The sequence below is a fragment of a genome, unplaced genomic scaffold (genome assembly GCF_019419815.1).
Source record: "Pyrus x bretschneideri cultivar Hongxiangsu unplaced genomic scaffold, Pyrus_bretschneideri_v1 Contig20, whole genome shotgun sequence".
In the NCBI taxonomy this organism is placed as follows: Eukaryota; Viridiplantae; Streptophyta; class Magnoliopsida; order Rosales; family Rosaceae; genus Pyrus; species Pyrus x bretschneideri.
In genome coordinates, this window is record NW_025999502.1 from 3,237,879 (window position 1) to 3,247,078 (window position 9,200).

Here is a 9,200-nt window from a genome sequence, read left to right on the forward strand (position 1 = left end):
GAAATTCGAGCTTGAACGATCAAAAACGAGTCGAACTTGAGCCGTTTGAGCCGATTTACAGCCCTAGTGTCGCACTCATTAAAGCACTCGCATGATAATTTAGTTTTAACCTTTACCTAAAAATTGCATGGCGATTTGATCATGGTGATCTTAAATTATTATATTTACACACGCATAATGTGTGAGGTCCATCGAATATTTATTCAAGTTGATTAATATAGTTTATAAACTTGCAGCGCTTGGTGTAGTGCCGCTAGCTTACGTCACTGCTGGGTAACGAGTAACATTACATTGTATGTTTAACCCAACTAAACAATCAAGAAGCATAATTTCAGTGCTAGAAGGGTATCATTTAGGGACAAAAACCATCTACTTAATTCAGACAAGAGGCTCGGGATCTTGAACCTGATAGAAATGTATAAAATCGTTGATTCACCTCAACAGAACTTTGCCCAGGTAACTTCATCAACTCCTTTTCTCGCATCAAGTTTCTCAACCTAGCTTCATCTTCCCACCTACAGGCTTCGGCGTATATGTTTGACATAAGAACGTAGGATGTAACTGTTTGAGTATCTAAATGGGACAGATGTGCTGTCACAAGCTCGGCGAGCTCAACATTGCCATGTATCCTGCAAGCACTAAGTAAAGCTCCCCAAACACCCACATCTGGATCAACCGGCATCCTCTCAATAAACTTATAAGCCTCTAGCAAACAGCCGGCTCGACCCAGAAGATCAACCATACAAGCATAGTGCTCTAAACCAGGGCAAATTGAGTAGTCTTTGATCATGCTCTCAAAGTGATTTCTCCCTTCTTCTACTAGACCCACATGCCTACAAGCAGTCAAAACAGCAGTGAAAGTGAAACTATTTGGTTTGATACACTGTTCTTTCATCATAGCGAAAAGCCTGAGAGCATCATCACCGTGACCATGAGAAGCACAAGCCCCTATTATAGATGTCCAGGACACAACGCTTTTATGAGGCAACCCCTGAAATACATCCTTGGCCAGGTTTATGTTGCCACACTTTGCATACATGTCAATGAGTGCATTTGTGATTGAAGCATTGCTCCGAAGCCTTTCATTCGAATGAGCTCATGCAACCATCTCCCAGTGTTAAGTGCACCCAAGCTAGTGCAGGCGGAAATAACACTGACTAGTGTGATATAGTCATACTCGACATTTTCAGTTTGCATCCTGCGAAAGAGCTCTATTGCCTCTGTCCCTGAATTATTCTGTTCATAGGCGGCGATCATTGCATTCCATGAGACCAAGTTTCTTACTGCCATCCCATCGAATAAATATCTTGCAGTGTCAAGATTCCCACACTTGCCATAACATGCAATCAAAGCATTCATGAGTGCTACATCTTTGTCAACACCAACTTTAATTCCAAAACCATGAATCAATTTTCCTAAATCCAAAAATTCCAAACTAGCACAAGCAGGGAGGACGCTGACCAGCGTTACAACATTTGGTTGGGTATCTGAAGCCACCATGTCTCGCAAAACACTCAACCCTTCTTTATAAAACCCATTTTGCACATACCCTGCTATCATCGCAGTCCAAGAAACTATGTTTTTCACAACCATTTCGCTGAAAAGAATCTCGGAGTCCAAAGTTTCTCCACTCTGTGCATACATACTGACCAAAGCGCTCTGAACAAACACATCCGAATGAAACCCATATTTAATTACATTACAATGCACTTCCTTCCCTTCCCTCAAAGCCAACTGCACCGCACAGGACCGAACCACAAAAGGGAAAGTGTAGTTATCAGGTGACAACCCACTGCGATGCATGTTTCTGTACAAAACTATGGCTTCATGGCAAGGACCCTGATCAGCATAACCCCTAATCAAGGTGTTCCAAAGAAATACATCCCTTTCAGGTGTGGCATCAAAGAGTTTTTGTGCATAGTCCATAGTAGGGGCCAATGAAGATGCCAAAGTAACCAGCTTTGTTGAGAGGAGGAGGCTTTGGTTGGATCCATGTTGGAAGATTAGAGCGTGGATACATTTGAGGTTTGAAAGAGAAGAGCAGGAGTTTAAAAAGTAGTTAAAGGAGAGGAAATGATAATTCTTGGGACAGAAGTGAAATGGGGCAGAGGTAACAGGCTCAAGTTTTCTGAGGAGTGGTCGGACAAAATGAGCACACATGAAATTCCGGCATTGGTTTTAAGTTTTGGAGTAGCTATGGGTATGCAGCTTTCTTAGTCCAAGGTACATATCTCTAAGTTGTAGTCCAAGGCACATTCCTTCCTGAGCAGCCTGAAAACTTGAGACGGACAAGAATTAGAATACATTTCTTCTCATTTGAACATAAATAAATAAAAAAGAAACGTTTGCTAATGGTCAGCAACGGAAAAGGCCAAAAGAGGAAGATGAAAAAAGAATGTAGTATGTAATAAAACTGTAATCCTAAGAAGCCTTGAAAATCATTCTAAGCATTCTGAACAACGTTCATGGGGCGCACTAGCGATGAAACACAATTCATCTTCCCCATAAACACTTACACTACTCAAAACCAAAAGCAAACAAATCTGCTTCAAGATGCTAACCTGAAAAAATTGATCATATTTATCGTATGCAATGTGAAAAAGAAATAACAACATTTAGCAAAAGAGCGACTAGTAGAATAGTTGTAGCAAGCTCTAATAACAAAACTACATATGTATTACATATCCAATGACTTCCAACTTCAAACCAAAACAATCTAGTATGGTGATAATTGGATGTTTCGAGTTTGTCAACATGTTAACATATGTATGCATTTCAATATTGCAACGATTCAACCCTAATTAAGTTATAATAGCAAACATGTAACAGCAATTGATAAATACACCCTTATAATCTGTACAGCACACCCAAATTCCCCGAAACCCTAGAATGACAATACAATTAAAAACGGGAACAGAAAATTAGGGAAATAAATTCGAAAAGTCGATTGAGGGTTTGCAAAGTGAAGCATACCTGATTCCTGAAGGTAACGAAAGACTAGGAAATTCAACTCAACGGAGGTGATGGAGGTCATCGTCGCAGAAATCACCGGCTTCAATGGCTGTCATGAGAGGTCCGCAAATCGTGCGGCCCAGTTTCAATGAGAGAGAGAGAGAGAGAGAGAGAGAGAGAGAGAGAGATTGCAATGGCAAACGGGTAGGGATTTATCGGTTTTGCAGAGTTTAAGAGAAGAGAACAGAGACAGCAGCAAAGTGGAGAGATTTTCAATGTGATATCAGTGTTTATATAGCAATTCAAATATACCCAAAAATTCATTTGAATAGACCCAACTACCCTTAAAATTAAAACTTAATTACATCTAAAACCAAAACCTAATTAAGCATCATTATGATAGAGCTCGTTTGGATGTACTTTTAAAATAACTGAAAACGTTTTTGGTGAAAATATTTCTAGAAAAGCACTTAAAGTGTTTCCTGAAAGAAGCACATAATTGGTGCTTCTTGCAAAAAGCACTTAAAGTGTTTTTGGAATCTAAAAACATTTTCTTTAAAAACGCTCTTAGTCATATAAACCCATTCCGAAGCAGCAACATTAATTTTCTTAAACTTAGGATTTGAATCGTGATATATATGATTCTTGTCACATAAGAAGCCAATCACTATAAAATCGATCTAAAATATTCTCATCTTCCAATGCACTTATCTGGAGTGACTTGCTACAAAGACCTTCCTCCGTCTCCCTCTTTTTCTTTGCCTTTTACAGATCCATACTAAAATTGATTCACCGGTAGTGCATATTATGCTCAATTTCCCTCAATTAAATGTCTAATTTGGGTAACCCTCTACTTAAGAGATCATATGCAGAATGCATAAGAACATGCAATCGCAGTTTCATAAAAAATAATTACCTGCCGAATACTATTTAAAAAAATATCCATAAGTTATAGTTCTAACAAAATTTCCGAAGAAAAATCAATTAATTATCACACAAGAATATTCAAAAATTGTAGTTATGTGAAATTTTTATCATGATCTTCGTTCTAGGCTTGTAAATTAAGAAATGAAATTTGATACTTTGATTGATTTAATTTCCATTAGAATAAATACTTCTTTATTTTCGAGAATTTATCAATAATAGTCAAAATTTAACACTCACTTTCATAAATGTCACTTTTTATAAAATATTTCAAATATAACAGAAAATTCACATGAATAGACCTAAATACTCTCAAAATCCAAAACTCATTTACACATTAAAAAGCAAAACAATTGTATAGATCTCATCTACATCTTTGTTTGAGAAACTCTATGATGCCCGGATACTTTACTTTGGTTGCGTATCCCGTATCCGATACTTTTTCGGAAATGATACTTGCTAGATACTCTTAGATACTTGTTGGATACATATCATGGTTAATGGATACATTTTGACTGGACGGATACATGTATCCCACATTTGGGATACAAGTATCATGCTTTTAGAATACTTTTACACTTTCAAATAAAAAAATTAGAAAGAAAAAATTAATAAGAGACAAAGCTTTATTTGAAATCAGTGAATATGAATTACAAAGAGCAACCTCTAATTGAAACTATGAATACAATTGTCATCCTTTTTTTATATATACTAGGGGAATTAGATTTCCAACTTTTCTTCTCCAATAAATGACACACCCCGACTAAAATCAAGGCATGCTAACTTCCTAAAAACAAAACCGTGAGGGCGTGGTCAGGGCCCAAAGCGGACAATATCATGCTACGGTGGAGTCGAGCTTGGGATGTGGTGGGGGTCCGGACCGGGATGTGACAATAAATCAAATGAACTTGAATTTGAATGATCTTGTGTTATCAAAATATGTTCTAAATTATATTTTTATCTTTGTTTATTATTATATAAATTTAATTGTCAGTATCTATTGCGTATCGTATCCTACTTTTTAGAGATTTTTCGTATCACCGTGTCATGTCGTATCATATTGCCGTATTTGTGTCCGTGTTTTACAGATCATCTCGGAATTCGACCTCTTTTTGATGTTGAGTTAGGCAATAATTTGGGGTGCTAGGAACTCAATGTTTTGAAAGGGAAAGATGGAAGCCCCGAACATCCTTGTATCATGTACCACCACCTTATGGTTTGGTTTTGTCCCCAACAACTCAAACTCCTTCAAGCCTAAACCCTCTACTCTTCTGTTCCATCTCAGCTTTGAACTCTAAATTTTCATTGGCATCATAATTTTTTGCTGGTTATACTACTACGAGTCCTGACATTTTTGCTCGCGTTGTTTCTTATACTCCTCTTTTAAGTCTTTCTTTTCTTCTCTTCTTGGTGACATGGAGTTTCTCAATTTCATCTATGGACTTCTTTTTGTTTCCAATTTATAGTTGGTTTGACTTCACGAAATGTGCCTCCCATTTTTCCTTAATTCTGATATAATAGGGTGTTGTCTCTTATGTTTATTTGGTTTTAATTATAAGGGTATTTAGGTCTATTTAAGTGGTTTTTCTGCTATATTTGAAAGAATTTATAAAAAAAATGACATTTATGAAATTGAGTGTTAAATTTGACTATTAATAATAAATTCTCTTAAATGTTTAATTTCATCAAGCTTCTCTTTCTATCTTTTCGGATTCAAATTGAGATATGAAAATAATTAAACCCTAAAATGAAAAAAACACAATGAGAATCTCTTTGGAGTTTGTTTTCTATTTTGAGGGTAATTTGGTATATTGATGTGAGGTTTTGGCTATAAATGATAGTTTTTATAAAAACTGACAATTTTGAATTTAAAACATAAATTTTGGTTATAAACGATAATTTTTCCGGCACATGAGTTGGTATATCATGTCACTGTACAAATGGTACGATATGTGTGTTAAAAAGTTAATAACTTAAAAAATAAAATTTTTCACCACTTATATAAAAATACGTGGTGTACCACCGTATTCCCGTCACAATGAAAAATTTATCAGCAAAGTGGGGTGGGGAATCGAGAAAAAGGTAGATGTGTTAGGAACTTAAGGTTAATTGGGGGACGAGTTATTATTATTATTTTTTAATGCCCAAAACCTAGGACATTTCATCTATTGTCAAACTTGGGCTCTTGCCCTCCAGCCTCTATTTTGGGTTATGGACAAATTTTTTTTTTTTTTATACCTAATTATTTGAAATTTTTTTTTCGGGTGCTTTTTTCAATTTTGGGCTCTAGATAATCGCCCTGGTAACACTGGACCTGAGTCGGGCCTAGGTGGGAGAGTAGTTTCTTGCTTAATTTTTTATTTTTGGGGTTATTAAATACAGGGCCGGTCCTAAGAGTAGCCCAAGTAGGTGCCCGCCTAAGGCCCCCAATTTTTTTATATCCTGCAATTAACATATAAATACAGAAAAAGTAAAAAAATATCATGATTTATTTGTTGGTGTAGTGAAATGTTCATCTCTGTTTTTTTTTTTTTTTTTTTTGGGGCCTTGAGTTCGAAACATGGAACTACCATTTTAGTCACTAGTTTTTTCTTGTTTTCAAATTTACTCTCAATCCGTATGTCCAACTCCCAATTTACTCAAGTCCCCTTGCAATTTTTTTTCCTTTCAACTTTCCATACTCTCCATTTCTATTGAATGTTTAAATCAACCATCACATGGTCTTGAAGATTGTACTTTAAGGTAATCAAAACTATGAATTTATTTGTTGCTTTTCAATAATTTTTTTTATTCAATGGATTATTTTAATATTTGATTCGTTAGTGTAATGTTGATTTTAGAAAAAAAAACAAAGAGAAACAATTGGCATTGTTGAAGTTATTGTACTTATCAATCAAATTTTATTGTTTTTCACTCTTAATCTTAGACTCTTGGCTGCAAACATTTAGTACATTTGTGTCTAAAAACATGAGACATGTAATATTTGTATATTTATCTTCTTTTGAGTTTTGATATTAATTTTAATGATATTTAACGTGAAAATAGAAATTTTTATGTATTTAGTGAATTCCTTTTATACATATCAATGTATAAAGAACCAGAGATCATAGAATATTAGGCCCCAATTCAAGGTTCGCCTAGGGCCCTCAAATTCTGAGGGCTGACCTTGATTAAACACCGAGTCACAAAATCTTTCACAAAACAACCAATTTGAAATAACACTCTTCAATAAAAAATAAAAAAAAAAAAAGTAAACTGCCAATTTAACCCTTGAACTATCACTTAACTTTCGATTTCTCCCCTGAACTTTTTAATTGGAAAACTAAGGACTTAAACTAATTTTTTTTGGTCGATTTGCCCCGTGATGTTAATTTTTCATTCATTCCATCCAAATTTTTGTTAAATGGAAGCATGTGCACAACATGTGAAGATAATTCGGCCGCTTCATTCTTTGAAATAATTTAAAACCCTAGATTTCTAAACTATAAACCCATGTAAATATGTGTGATTCTATAGCTTTTGTGTTTGAAGCTCTAGCGAAGTGACGCTTTTGTCGACAAAGGAGAGTCACGTGTTGTGCACGTGATAAGAGTTAACGTTAATTTGGATGAAATCTATGAAAAACTAAGAGTAGGGGGATATCGGCCAAAAAATTAGTTTAAGTCCTTAATTGTTCAATTAAAATGTTCATAGGGGAATCGAAAGTTAAATGATAGTTCAAGGGGCAAATTAGTAGTTTAGCATTAAAAAAATATGGTAGGCTCTGGTTCGAATGATTTGAGCTGGTGAATATGTTTGATTGTGAACACGAGTAAGGTAAAATTTCGTATAACCTTTCTGGGGCTGAAAGATATAGATAATCGTATTTTACCACCAATTGTCCCCTTTTTATAAAAAAGAAAAAAAAGAAAAGAAATAACACCCTTAAATTTCTAGGCGAATTGTTCCTTGTGTAAAAAAATAAAATCATTACATTAAAAATTAAACTGAAGGTCAAATTGTAGGAAATTCTAATTCGTCTGTTTATATACAAGTAATTTTAGAGTTGAAAGCTTTGGAGAAGACGTGTGTCATTTAATTGTGAGGTGAGTTGGGCTAAAATGCCTTTAGCCTTTTTGGGCTCCAGTGGAGATTAGTTATACCCTTTTGAGTGTATGATACCTTCGACTTCGAAAGAAAAATAATGTTCTTTTTGTGGGATGAATCGACATATGTCTATTGTACTTGTTTATTCTATGGGAGCTTGATGAAGAACACTAGTATTTGAGTGTTTGAACGTTTGAGAGATTTTTGGATGTCCGAAGACCCTTCGACTTGCTTCATTTTCCCCTGGTTTATGAATGAGTGCCTACTATTTATAGGTAAAGAATTGAGCTTAGTTTGGAAGGCCCAATCTCAATCCCGTAATTGATTGAATTAGATTTTTGATATAGACTAGTTGATTTAATTTAGGAAGTTTTAACGAAAAGCCCTCGGTACTGTTTACTTTAACGAAAAACCATATGTTTATACTAAAAAGTCAAATTTAGTACTATTCACTTTACCCTTTATTTTGTTCATATCGTTAAAACTCAAAATTTTCAAGCCATTTTCATTAGTTTTCCTTTTAATTTAGTCATTAATTGAACAAAAATCTTTGGTTTAGGAAATTGAACCAAATTGATATAATTTGATCAAATTAGAGTTATTTTGTCGCTTTTTGTACTTGATTTGATTTGTTTGACGGATGTCTCAGGTGTCGACATGTGTCACTTTAGATAATTTATCTGACTTTGTTGACTCACATACTATGTGTGTAATTTGGCAGGACCTATGGTGTGCGCCATGTAAATCCTTGTGAGTCAAAATTTAATTTGTTGGCCAAAAATGCCTAATTTTTAATTCTATTAGAACTAGTTGTGACCGTGATCATTCTTTGATGTTTTTCTTTTGTTCATTAAAAAAAAAGTTTGGTGGGATTTAATTGATTTTTAGAAATATAAATGTCAAATTTTGAGTAAATCTCTCCAAATCTCAGGCGAGATGCGAGATGCGAGATTTGATTTTTATTTATTCTTAAAATTAAAATACACAAACAAATCTTTCTAATTGCTTTGAAATCAACAATAACAGTTGACTCAGTAGTTGAGATAAATTTTATGTCTGTATTTTACACGACACGTAATAAGTTAGTCATAATGTATTTCAAATTCATTTTTGACGAATCAAATTTAAGACATGTCACTTATAAATAATTAGACACAAACTTATCCCTTTTTAAGAAAAAAAAAAAAAAAACACTTTCTTAAATTCTGAATAGTGGGTTTGAAAACCTTCCCCTCGCT

General features: G+C 34.5%; 1 pseudogene; it reads right to left on the reverse strand.

Moving 5' to 3' along the window:
• Positions 1-180: 180 nt before the first annotated feature.
• LOC103952614 lies at positions 181-3,217 on the reverse strand (annotated as a pseudogene).
• Positions 3,218-9,200: the final 5,983 nt, after the last annotated feature.